Source organism: Triticum urartu, chromosome 2, assembly GCF_003073215.2.
Source record: "Triticum urartu cultivar G1812 chromosome 2, Tu2.1, whole genome shotgun sequence".
Taxonomy (NCBI): Eukaryota; Viridiplantae; Streptophyta; class Magnoliopsida; order Poales; family Poaceae; genus Triticum; species Triticum urartu.
This window is the reverse complement of record NC_053023.1, coordinates 441,844,840-441,857,577: the sequence shown is the minus strand read 5'-3', so window position 1 is coordinate 441,857,577 and position 12,738 is coordinate 441,844,840. Positions and strand designations below refer to the sequence as shown.

Sequence of the window (12,738 nt, the reverse complement as noted above, 5' to 3'; positions counted from 1 at the left end):
TATGTGGGTTTACCGGTGCTTAGGTGTCGTTCTTACTTGAAAAAGCCTCCTACTTATGATTAACCCCCTCGCAAGCATCCCAACTATGAGAAAAGTATTATGGATAAATCCTAACCATAGCATTAAACTTTTGGATCCAATCAGTCCCTTACAGAATAGCGCATAAACTAGGGTTTAAGCTTCTGTCACTCTCGCAACCCATCATCTAATAACTAATGCACAATGCATTCCCTTAGGCCCAAAATATGGTGAAGTGTCATGTAGTCGACGTTCACATGACACCACTAAGGGAATCACAACATACATACTATCAAAATATTGAACACATATCAACTTCACATGATTACTTGCAACATGATTTCTCCCGTGACCTCAAGAACAAAAGTAACTACTCACAAGTGATAAACATGCTCAAGATCAGAGGGGTATTAAATAACATAATGGATCTGAACATATAATCTTCCACCAAATAAACCATATAGTAATCAACTACAAGATGTAATCAACACTACTAGTCACCCACAAACACCAATCTATAATTCTGATACACAGATTGAACACAAGAGATGAACTAGGGTTTGAGAGGAGATGGTGCTGTTGAAGACGTTGATGGAGATTGCCCTTCCCAAAATGGGAGAGTTGTTGGTGACGACGATGACGATGATTTCCCCCTCCGGGAGGGAAGTTCCCCCGGCGAAATTACTTTACCGGAGGGCAAAAGTGCTCTTGCCCAAGTTCCACCTCGAGACGGCGACGCTCCATCCCGAAAGTCTTTTTCTGATTTTTTCTAGGTCAAAATTGACTTATATATATATATATATAGAAAGTCTATTTAAGACCCAGGGTGAGGAATAATTTATTCCTCACCCTGGTGGATGCCGCCACCGTTCTGCGATTGGAAGAAAGGCCCATCCCTCACTGTAAATTTACATCAGGGGCGAGGTAATTTTACCTTTTATGCGTTTACTCAGAACACAGCCCACCTCTCCGTCCTTTTTAGAAAGCTGCGAACGGTTTTGGGACTAACGACGGCGAACGGCGGCGTGGTGCTCAACGTTGCCAGGTTGGCTAGGTCTTGGGCGGCGCCCGTGGTTGGTGATGGCGGTGCAGGCTTAGCGGCGTGGTACTCGGTGGCAGTTGGTGGCCTCGGCGGTGCGGTGAGCTCTCTGGTTCCTCGGTGACGGGCAACACAGCGGGTTATATCGACTGCGACCGCTTCGTGCTCTGCCCCGGCCACGACGGCGCCGCTCCATCTCGCGAACTATGACGGCATCACGGTAAGCTCTCCACACTTTGGTTTTTTGCCCGGATTTATGCCCCTGTATTTTTCCTCCTGTCCTCACCCAATCCATTGAGGAACTTAAGCATAATCGTGGGCATGTCTTGCCGGTTGTGGCGGCTGCCATGGTGCGAGGGTGTGGCCCTTCACAGATTGAACAATTGATGGATACCTGTGCTAGGTTCCTGAAGTTTTACTGGCTTCAATTTGGGTGCACAAGTTTTGGTATGGCCTTTGGCAGATTTGATAATGTGCGCCTTCTTCCTATATCAACCAAGATTGAACAAAAAATCGCATGGCCGTGGTGATCTGGTCCACGAGATAGATGACTAGATGTTGGGGGTAAATAAAGAAGAGCTTCTCTCCAGATCTGACCAACGCAGTCCTACTAATCTCCAATCTTCCATAAATAGAGCTACCAATGCGTTTGTGTCTAATGACTCCTCAGGTTCAGTGGCTTTTGTATAATTACTCCTCAATTTAGCATGCCCATATGCTGCATTTTCTATCTGCTGTGGTCCATCAAATATTAGTTGTTAGATTAAGAAATAAGAGCTACTTAGTGTAATCATTATGGATCTATGTAGGTTTGAGGTCTCTGGGTCTTGAATTAGGCAATAAAACGTGGGTTGTAAGATAATTGGGTTCATAAATTGGTCTTCGGATTTATAATTTTGTTTTTTGAATTGGAACCTCATGATTCCATGACTTAAACTGGCTCAGCAACATCGCTGGCCAAGAGTACAGATACATCGTTCGGCAGGTCGTCCAACTACAGCCGGCGGGGCACCTGACCACCACCACCCATTGCAGCAAGGGCGTTGGCTACCTTATTACAATCACGAGGAGTACAAGAAAACATCACATTGGTGAAGTTCAATCGAATAAACATCACATTGGGATATATATTAGCTTCAAGAGTAACAGTTGAGCTCAAAGAAGACGAAGCAAACATTATAACTAGTACTGAGATGAGAAGTATCTCAGGTCTGTAGTTGCAGAATCAGGATGGATATTATAATGGATTTTCCCATTTGAATTGGGTTTCAAAGATGAGTTGTCGCGATATGTATTTTTTATCTTCTTTTATTTCAGTTCATAAAACATATAGGGTAATTAGTATTACTTCTATATTTCTGTCCACTTAAACTCTTACTGATTTATTCCAGTTTCTGTTTTTACAAATAATGGTTTAACCATTGTTGTTTGTGTTTGTGTTGTAGCCTGCTGTGGCTTAAGATGAGCTCAAGCCTGAATCCTTTAGTTTAGATCGTATTACTTTTCTCAGATTCCGTGGTCCAGTTTTGGTTTGCGTTGCTCCAAACCTAGCACTTGCAGTTGCTTGTTTCAGAAATCCAAGTTATATGTCAGATTTCGGCCGTCGAGGTAAATCCTTCCAGCTGATGCATATTATCATTATGTGCTTAATTACTACATGTGCAGTCGTCTCATAATTATTGCGACCCTAATTTTTATGGAATTTTCCTCCATTCAGCCTTTTTAATTTCCTTCAGAAATACATTCAGCTTGTTTGGGAGGGTAGACTTATAAGGATTTGTGTATAAAAGGTTAATGTTCTAAAGACGCTCTTGCTGCAATACAACGTTGGCATGTAATGTGCTTAGCTATATTACTAACCAATGACTAGTTATGCATCTTTTCATGTGAAAAAAAGAGAAAAACATGGCTTACTTTATGCATGCGTGTGGCCAAGGCATAATTTCTGATCCATCATAGAATGGATATTTTTTCTTCTAATCATGTGAGGCGCCTTTGTTGCTACCAAAATAGAATACATATATCAACCATTTACTACTAAAACAATAATCATATTTATCGACTTTCTACTTTGTACTGAAGCTTACCAATTTAACATCTGTTTTGGTACATTCTTGAAACAAACGTAATTTTATGTTTCTTGCCCAGCCATTGTTTCTATACGGATCCATATCAACATTTTTTAATTCAGATTCATATAAACTGTAAGGCATTGCTTTTGGTCTTCTTTAACATGTTTTCTTGTCTTTCAGAGGAATCCACTCAAATATGACTTATTTGTTTCCTTTCACCTTTTACTACTCTACACTGCCAGATTTATTTATTTTCCATTTTTTACTTATTTATCTACAGATTATCTGCATGATTTTCCATCAGTTGCATAACCAGTCTTCTGTTGAGTATTTTGATTTTGTCATTGGGTAGCTGCAAGCGAGTCGTTACTGCTGAAACTCTACCTAGAATCTATGTTGTTTTGGCAGGCAATGGTACCCAGGTAGATGGACTAGCTGCTTGCTCCGTGCCCGTTCTAGTGCACGCTACATCATATATAGATGTACATAGTTCAGGGAATGAGAAGTCAATACATGCAGGACCGAATCTGGAGGTAGGCACCAAGACCCAATAAAGAACAACTCCTGATGGGTTGTAATCCATCGCCTCCTCCAGCAACTCCTGCTGATCAGCAGTAATGAGCAGCCACGGCGGAGGAAGCCCCAACAAATGGAATGGCGCTTCAACCACACTTTGTGACGTGCAAGTGTCAGCCTTCTGCAAAATGATGCTCTTGGCACAGAACTGTGAAAATTAGAGCTTTTGGGGGGTTCCTGGGTTAGTAGTGTTGCGCTTTTGATCCGTTCCATCTCTTAGTGTGGTGAATTTAATGATTTTTAGCCATTAAAATATATCAGAACGAATTATGATGCATTTGATCGTGTCAATTACATGGGGACTGCAGAGTAGTATGAGTATCATTAGTGTAATTTGTACAGCAAAAATAGTTCGTATCGTCAAGACAATGTACTTACATGTTAACTCCCTCTCACTTTTAGTTGTTCGAAAGTACTCCCTCCGTCCCATAATATAAGAGAGTTTTTTAACGCTCTTATATTATGGGACGGAGGGAGTCGGTAGCTCCAGCTTGAATTGCATAATGGAAAGATTTGAGTACAATTATCCACATATTTTATGGAGAAAACTTTCAGTGGTATTGACATGGCCCATGGTGTAAAATGTAAAAGTATGATTTTGTTTGACTGGGTACACTAGTTGTAAAGGCCTTCCTTAAACCTACTTTGTGTAGTTATTAACATCTCCTGCTGAGTATGTATGATTTATAATAGCTTGTCCTTATGGATGGTAACAAAGCTGCAGTACCGCCAATATGACATTGCACCATTATCTTCTTGAAGTGTTCTAGAAGATGGACATTCAAAAGTATGAAGGCTATGGTGATTTCAGCTATTTCACATTTGTTAGATGCATAATTCCACATGCGACGATTGCTCCTACATGATAATTATTGTAGAATGGAATTTGTTTTTATCTTTATATTTAAGTTGGTATTAGAGCAAAAATTAATAATTAAGTTAGCAGATCATAATATTTTGTGCCATCACACACCGACCCTTGGCCTTAACTTCCGTGCTAAGCCGCAAGTAAATTTGCATGGACATTTTTCCTATGTTGGCCGACAACAGTTTTTCCAAGTCTGTATCTCTATGAAATAAAATTTTGAAACGAAGCCTTATCCAAAAAGAGAAGTCAGGAACGTCCCGTAACACTACGACAACATCATACTGAGACTTTGATACGCTAATAGTCCCTCAACATGCAGCATGTAGCTTACTTGCATGCAAGTCGTAAAATTACCTCACTCCCTTTTGTTTACGGTGGGAAACCAACCCCTTTATCCATGCTGTAATTTTACCTCAAGAGCTTTGCTTCTGACGGCTTCAATTTCTGTCCGTGTGATTGGACTGGGGTGAGGAATAAGAATTCCTCACCCAGGATGACGAATAGCGCGATCATATATATATATATATATATGCACCGGAGGTGGGCTGAGGGGAGCACAAACCACCAGGGCGCGCCTCGGCTCCCTGGGCGCCCAGGTGGGTTTTACCTGTCAGGTGGGCCCCCTCTGGTACTTATTGGCTCCAATATTCCTCATATATTTCATAAAAAATCTCCGTAAAGTTTCAGCTTGTTTGGAGTTGTGCAGAATAGGTGGCCTGACGTAGCTTTTCTGGGTTCAGATTTCCAGTTGCCGAAATTCTCCCTCTTTGTGTGTACCTTGCATATTATCAAAGAAAAGACATTATAATTACTCCAAAAAGAACTATTATGCATAAAAACATCATAAATAGTAGTAGGAAAACATGATGCAAAATGGACGTATCAGTTATCGGTACCTGTCTCTACCGTGTCATCGAAGTTTTCTTTCAGCCTTGCTGGAAGAATAGTTGAGGAGAGAAGAACTAGTCTCGCCCTTGATATGGTGAGAACACTGATGTCCATGAAAGACATGGAGCTATCAAGAAGGAGAGCCCAACACACTGTAGAAAACACGGAACTGCTAGCCGCGTTTGGAGATATGCCCCTTCAAGAAGATGAGCCGGAAGACTAGTTGTAGGCTTGTAGTGTAGTTCTTTTCTTTTTATTTTGTAGTTTTATTTCCCTTTTGTAGTTTTAGAACCTAGGGATGGAAGGTTTTAATGAGGTAGCCACTAACAAAGCTCAAAATTTATGCCACATAATACTTTGCCTCAATTTTTTATGCATTATTGTTGCCTCATGTGCCTAACTTCCTTAACATGCCCAACATGCCATTTTTTGCTATAAAAAAGGATGCCCACCCTTCTTATTTCTCACACTTAAACTCCATCTCATTTTCCACACACAAACATGACTGATCCAAATCAAAACGTTCATCCGAGACGCTCTCCAATCTGAGCCAACTACGATGCCCAATTAGTTATAGAGGAGGATGGTCTCACCGAGCTTTTTGCAAAGTGCAAAAGATGCGATAAGAAGTTGCATGTTGGAAAGCACGGTGCAACTGGCCACCCGATGAGGCACAAGATGGCACACGTCAAGACAGACGAGGCTGCGACTACGGCTGTGGGTGCGGGGCAGGAATGATGAAGGATATGAGCAGTGTAATCTTTGAATTTTTTAATCTTTTTTTGTTCTAGAGCATGCATTGTACTCGTTTACTTGGGATGGAAGGTTTTAATGAGGCATGCGCTAATAAAACTCTAGATTTATCCCACATAATGCTCTAACATGCCTAACATGCCTAATGTGCCATTTTTTCCTTTGAAAAGGGATGCCCACCCTTCTCATTTCTCACACTCAAACTCCATCTCATTTTCCACACACAAACATGGATGACCCAGATCAAAATGTTCATGGGAGAGGCTCCAGAATCTAGGACTACTACCAAGCACAAGTAGTTATGGACGGTACAATTCCGAGCTAAAAGGAAGGTGCAAAAGATGCGGTCGTTTATTGCGCATTGCCGGTATGGCCCAATCAACATCCTTACTAGGCACAAAGCAGCACACATTAAGAGAAATGAGGAGGCCGCGGCTGCGGGGCAAGGATGAAGGATCCCAATTAGTTGAGTTGTAGTCTTTGTAATTTTTTAACCTTTTAGTATTTCTAGAAATCTAGAGCATGACATGTACTCTTTTACTTCTTTGGGATGGAAGGTTTTAATGAGGCAAGCGCTAATAAAACTCTTGATTTATCCCACATAACACTCCACTGAATTTTGCAATTTCTTATTTTTTGGGCCTTTCCCCCCTATTTTCTGAGGTATTTCACAAAAAGAAAAAAGCGTGCCTGGGCAGGCTAGCGTGCTTGGACGTGCCGCGTCCCAGCCCATTTAATCCCCGTGTTGTGCCTGGGATACTAGTTGCAACACGTGGGCCGGCTCGACACGTCCCACCTATTAATCATGCCATGGGGGGCTGTGATGTGCGAGGCACGATTACGATGGGCCGGGCTGGGCTGGCCCATTTGGCCAGGTATGTATTACATGCATGAGTTGGCTGAGTGATCTCTGACTATGTATTTTTTATTTGGTCATGGATATTCCACACCCTCAGTGTTGATTAGTCTAGGCATTTTAATTCTAGATTTTAGACTTGAATAGCCTAGCTTAGCTTACTTTTAGTTAAAAATGTTTTATTCTTACTGTGGGAAATAGCCAAGAAGGGAACACTCATTGCGCAATGCCAAGGAATGCATCACTGTACTCTTGGAGTTATAACTTACTTTGTCCATCTTAGTTATTCTACACTGCTTTAGAATACACTTAGATCAAAGATAGCCCTGCTTTAGTATTAAACTTTAGAGCACCCAAACCACTCCAATGACCATAGATTAGATTTACAAAGAGTGTCACTTTCACGGAGAGAGAAACTCAAATCTTGGTTTGAGGGTGGAAAGTTGGGATGGAGTGGCAACACTATCTGATGCAAGATAACCGGTTTAACTCACCGACAGAGCTATGTGCTGTAGGGGCCACAAACCCTAGCATTAGGTAGTTTTGTGAAGAATTATTTTACCAAAAAAGGCTTTTGCCCCGCTTTATAAATAAAGCAAACCATCGAGCACAAAGTCAACAAGGTACCAACCGAACAACACACACACACACACACAACACCACCGCGGCAAGGTCCAACACAAACGCACACAAATACTACACAAGTTTTAGCTGTGGGCACAACACAACAAGCCCAACACAGACAAGAGGCACGCACAACACAAACACGCCGGTGTCAACGAGGTAGAGAGAATCTAGTCCGACTCTGGTGGATCTGGGGGAAGCAGAGGAGCCATCTGGAGAGCCATCGCGCGAAGCTGGGTGATGATGGAGGTGATGGCGTCTCTCTCCCTGGGGCGGCTAAGCGGCCACCAAAGCTGCATGTAACCAGACCATTTGAACAAAGCATCAGTAGCGTGACAAAGAGGGACATGCTGAATCACAAGCTTATTCCTAATAGTCCACAGCGTCCAGGCTAGCACACCAATGGTCAACCACCTAATGTGGCGAGACACGGGTGGCACTGCCTGAAGTTCGGCGAAGAGAGTGGGGAAGTTGTTGTGGTCCTAGCTTCCACCCACTAATTCGCACAAACAGCTCCATAGGAACTACGCGGACACACAGGTGAAGAAGATATGGCCCGTATCCTCCTCAGGCCCGCAGAGCAGGCACCGCCCATCACCAGGGCCATTGCGCTTCAGGACCTCTACGCCGGATGGAAAGCGGACACGAATCCATTTCCACAAGAAGATCCTAATCTTCAAGGGGAGCCTGATCGCCCAAATGGAGGTGAGGGCATCAGGGCCCGGCGAAGGGGCTATGGCCTAGTAGAGAGATTTAGAGGAGAATTGTCCAGATGGCTCTAGCCGCCACCTGGTGCGGTCCTCTCCTATCTCCCGATCCAGCTCGTGCAAAGCAATGCAGTCGAGCAGGTCCTGCCATGCAACATTTTCCGCTGGACCAAATGGTCTCCGGAATGTGAGGTGCCCTAAGTCAATAAGGGCCACCGCTACAGAAATCCGTGGATCAACCGCGATGGAGAACATGTTAGGGAAGCAAGCCGCGAAGGGGAAGTCTCTAGCCCAACGATCGAACCAGAACAGTGTGGCGGTGCCAGATCCAACCGCAATCGAGGTCCCGATGCGGAGGACTGGGAGTAGCTGTATGATGGATTGCCAGAACTGGGACCCACCAGACCGCTGGCAGAAGGTGAGTGGCTGCCCACGGAGGTATTTCTGCTGGATGATGTGGAGCCACAAGCCCCCCTCTCCGTTCACAATCCGCCATAGCCACTTAGTCAGGAGAGCTATGTTCATGTGTTTGGAGGACATAATCCTGAGTCCTCCCTGATCATGAGGCTTACAGATCTCCGCCCACCAAACCATGTGGTACTTCTACTTGTTGCCCTCGCCTGCCTAGAAGAAGTGTCCTTGGACTGTGGCAATCTCATGGTGCAGCGTCTCAGGAAGGCTGTAGAAACTCATGATGAATAGGAGCAAGCTGGAGAGGGACGAGTTAATGAGCACCATCCGAGCGGCCTTAGAGAGCCAACAGCCCTGCCAAGGCTCAATGCGGTGCTGAAGCTTCCCCATCGTGGGGCGCAGATCGGCCACCGTGAGGCTCGTGTCACTAATGGTGATCCCCAAATACGTCGTGGGGAAGCACCCAAGCTGGCAGTTGAGGCGGTCCGCGATGCTCTGGCGTTCGTCTTGGGGATATCCCAAGACCATGACCGCACTCTTATCAAAGTTGATCCTGAGGCCAGACATCTATTGGAAGCAGAGCAGGAGGAACTTTAGGTTCATGATGTCGGCCGCGGAGCCTTCCACCATTATAATGGTGTCATCCGCGTATTGGAGAAGGGAGATCCCATTCCCGCCTACCAGATGTGGGACAATGCCCCTAATATGTCCCGCAGCCTTGGCCTTATCAAGGATGGATGCCAGAGCATCAACAACCACGTTGAAGAGGAACGGAGAGAAGGGATCGCCCTGACGGAACCCATAGAATGTGGGGAAGTAGGGACCAATCTCGCCATTTATGTTCACCGCAGTCTGGCCCGAGGAGAACATTTGCATCATGCTGGTTACCCATCTATCACCGAAACCCTTCCAGAGCAAGCATTCCTGGAGGAAGGGCCAACTAACCGTGTCGTATGCCTTGTGAAAGTCCAGTTTCAGGAAAACTGCCTTGAGGTGTTTGGTGTGCACCTCATGGAGTACTTCGTGAAACACTAGGACTCCATCAAGGATATACCGACCCTGGATGAATGCCGATGATCCGGGTGTATGATCCGGTCCGCTATTGGGGCCACCTTAATGGCGTACCCCTTCGCAAGGATGCGGAAGATTACGTTGATCACCGTGATTGGGCAGAACTGGCGGATATTCGACGCACCAATTATTTTGGGAATGAGGGTGATAATCCCAAAGTTCAGCCTGGTCAAGTCGATGGAACCAACATAGAACTCCTCAAGGAGGGCCATCACCTCTGGTTTAATAACCTCCCAGAAGGTTTGTAAGTACTTCACTGGGAGGCCATCCGGGCCAGGGGCCGACAATGGATTCATGCCCTTAATGGAAGCCCATGCTTCTGCCTCGGAGAATGGGGCCGTGAAGGCCACATTGTCCACCGACGAGACACGTCGGTGGGCCAGCCAAATGTCATGCGCGAGGGCCAGCCCTCCCCGAAGGGAGGCAGAGAATAGGTCTCTATAAAAGCCGTCTACATGGGCCCGGATGGCCTTCAGCTGCTGCAGGAGGGTCTCTCCATCCCATAGGAGAGGGATGGAGTTATGGTGTCGACGGCCATTGGCGATGGCCTGGAAGTAAGCTGTATTGGCATCCCCCTTGAGGACCCAATTCTGCATACCCGCAAGCGCCAGTAAGCCTCCTCATCTGTATAGATTACCATGAGCTGGTCTTCTAAGTCATATCTCAGTATCCATTCCTCGGCAGATAAACCCGCGCCATCTGCGCGGAGATCGAGGGCCTGGATGGCCTCTAGGAGGACTTTCTTGTGCTCCCGAATATCCCGGCCCACGTTAGCACCCCATCCTTTCATGAGTTGCCATGACCGCTTTGCACAGAAGTGCCAGGAGTCAACGATCGAGAGGGAATGATGGGGAGCCTCACGCGCCTCTTGCCACCCGGCGAGCACTGCATCAGCAAACCCAGGTTGGCGCAACTAGAAGGTTTCAAAATGGAAACAGGGCGGCAGGGGAGGACGTTCATTCTCCGAAGATAGGAGGAGGGGAACGTGATCGGATCCAATCCGAGTAATCACTCGGAGCGATGCTAGGGGGAAACAAATGTCCCACTCAGGAGATGCGAAGACCCTGTCAAGGACTGAGCGGGCCAGCTCTACTTGGCGGTTGGTCCAAGTGAATCTGGCACCTACACTATCAAGCTCGAGGAGCCCCATGTCCATGATGTAGTCATTGAACATCTGCATCCGGGGGAAGTTAACCAAATTATTGCTCTTATCTTCCTCCGACCGGATGAGGATGAAGTCGCCGCCCACCACTACCGGTAGCTGGGCGGCCGACACCTTCCTCCGGAGTTCAGGAGGAAGGCCTTAGATCGACGGTGATCGGCCAGGCCATAGACCACAATGATCTCCCATTTGAAGTTTAGGGCCCGCTCGAAGATCTCCGTGCTAATGAAGAACTCACCTCGGTCCATGCTGCAAACCTCAAAGGTGGCATCCTTCACCCCTAGAGGGATACTGTTGGGGAACGTAGTAATTTCAAAAAAAAAATCCTACACACACGCAAGATCCATCTAGGTGATGCATAGCAACGAGAGGGGAAGAGTGTTGTCCACGTACCCTCATATATCGTAAGCAGAAGCGTTATGACAATGCAGTTGATGTAGTCATACGTCTTCACGATCCGACCGATCCTAGCACCGAAGGTACGGCACCTCCGCGATCTGCACTCGTTCAACTCGGTGACGTCCCGCGAACTCTAGATCCAGGTGAGTGTCGAGGGAGAGTTTCGTCAGCACGACGGCATGATGACGGTGATGATGAAGCTACCGGCGCAGAGTTTCTCCTAAGCACTGCAACGATATGACCGAGGTGGAAATCTGTGGAGGGGGGCACCGCACACAGCTAAACAATCAACTTGTGTGTCTATGGGGTGCCCCCTCCCCCGTATATAAAGGAGTGGAGGAGGGGGAGGGCCGACCCCTCTATGGCGCACCCAAGGGGAGTCCTACTCCCACCGGGAGTAGGATTCCCCCTTCCCTAGTTGGACTAGGAGAGGAAGGAAGGGGGAGAGAGGGGGAAGGAAAGGGGGGGCGGCCCCCACCCAATTCGGATTGGGCTTGGGGGGGGCACCCCCTCCTAGGCTCCCTTCTCCTCTCTCCCACTATGGCCTAATAAGGCCCATATACTTCCCGGGGGGTTCCGGTAACCTCCCGGTACTCCGGTATATGCCCGAACTCACCCAGAACCATTCTAATGTCCAAACATAGGCTTCCAATATCGATCTTTATGTCTCGACCATTCCGAGACTCCTCGTCATGTCCGTGATCATATCCGGGATTTCGAACTACCTTCGGTACAGCAAAGCACATAAACTCATAATACCGATTGCCACCGAACATTAAACGTGCGGACCCTACGGGTTCGAGAACTATGTAGACATGACCGAGACTTATCGCTGGTCAATAACCAATAGCGGAACCTGGATGCTCATATTGGTTCCTACATATTCCATGAAGATCTTTATCGGTCAAAAAGCATAACAACATATGTTGTTCCCTTTGTCATCGGTATGTTACTTGCCCGAGATTCGATCGTCGGTATCTCAATACCTCGTTCAATCTTGTTACCGGCAAGTGATACGTCTCCAATGTATCTATAATTTTTGATTGTTCCATGCTATCATATTATCTGTTTTGGATGTTTAATGGGCTTTATTATGCACTTTTATATTATATTTGGGACTAAGCTATTAACCGAAGGCCCAGTGCAAATTGATGTTTTTTTTGCCTATTTCAGTGTTTCGCAGAAAAGGAATATCAAACAGAATCCAAACAGAATGAAACCTTCATGAGGATCGTTTTTGGAACAAATGCAATCCGGGAGACTTGGAGTGGACGTCAAGGAAGCAGCGAGGAAG

At 46.0% G+C, this 12,738-nt stretch overlaps 1 long non-coding RNA gene across 1 annotated transcript; it reads left to right on the top strand.

The window, feature by feature from the left end:
* Nucleotides 1–948: 948 nt before the first annotated feature.
* Nucleotides 949–4,090, top strand: LOC125537760. The gene is made up of 2 exons (XR_007296074.1): nt 949–2,665; nt 3,538–4,090. It is a non-coding gene; the product is annotated as an uncharacterized LOC125537760 (long non-coding RNA).
* The last annotated feature ends 8,648 nt before the right edge of the window (nt 4,091–12,738 follow it).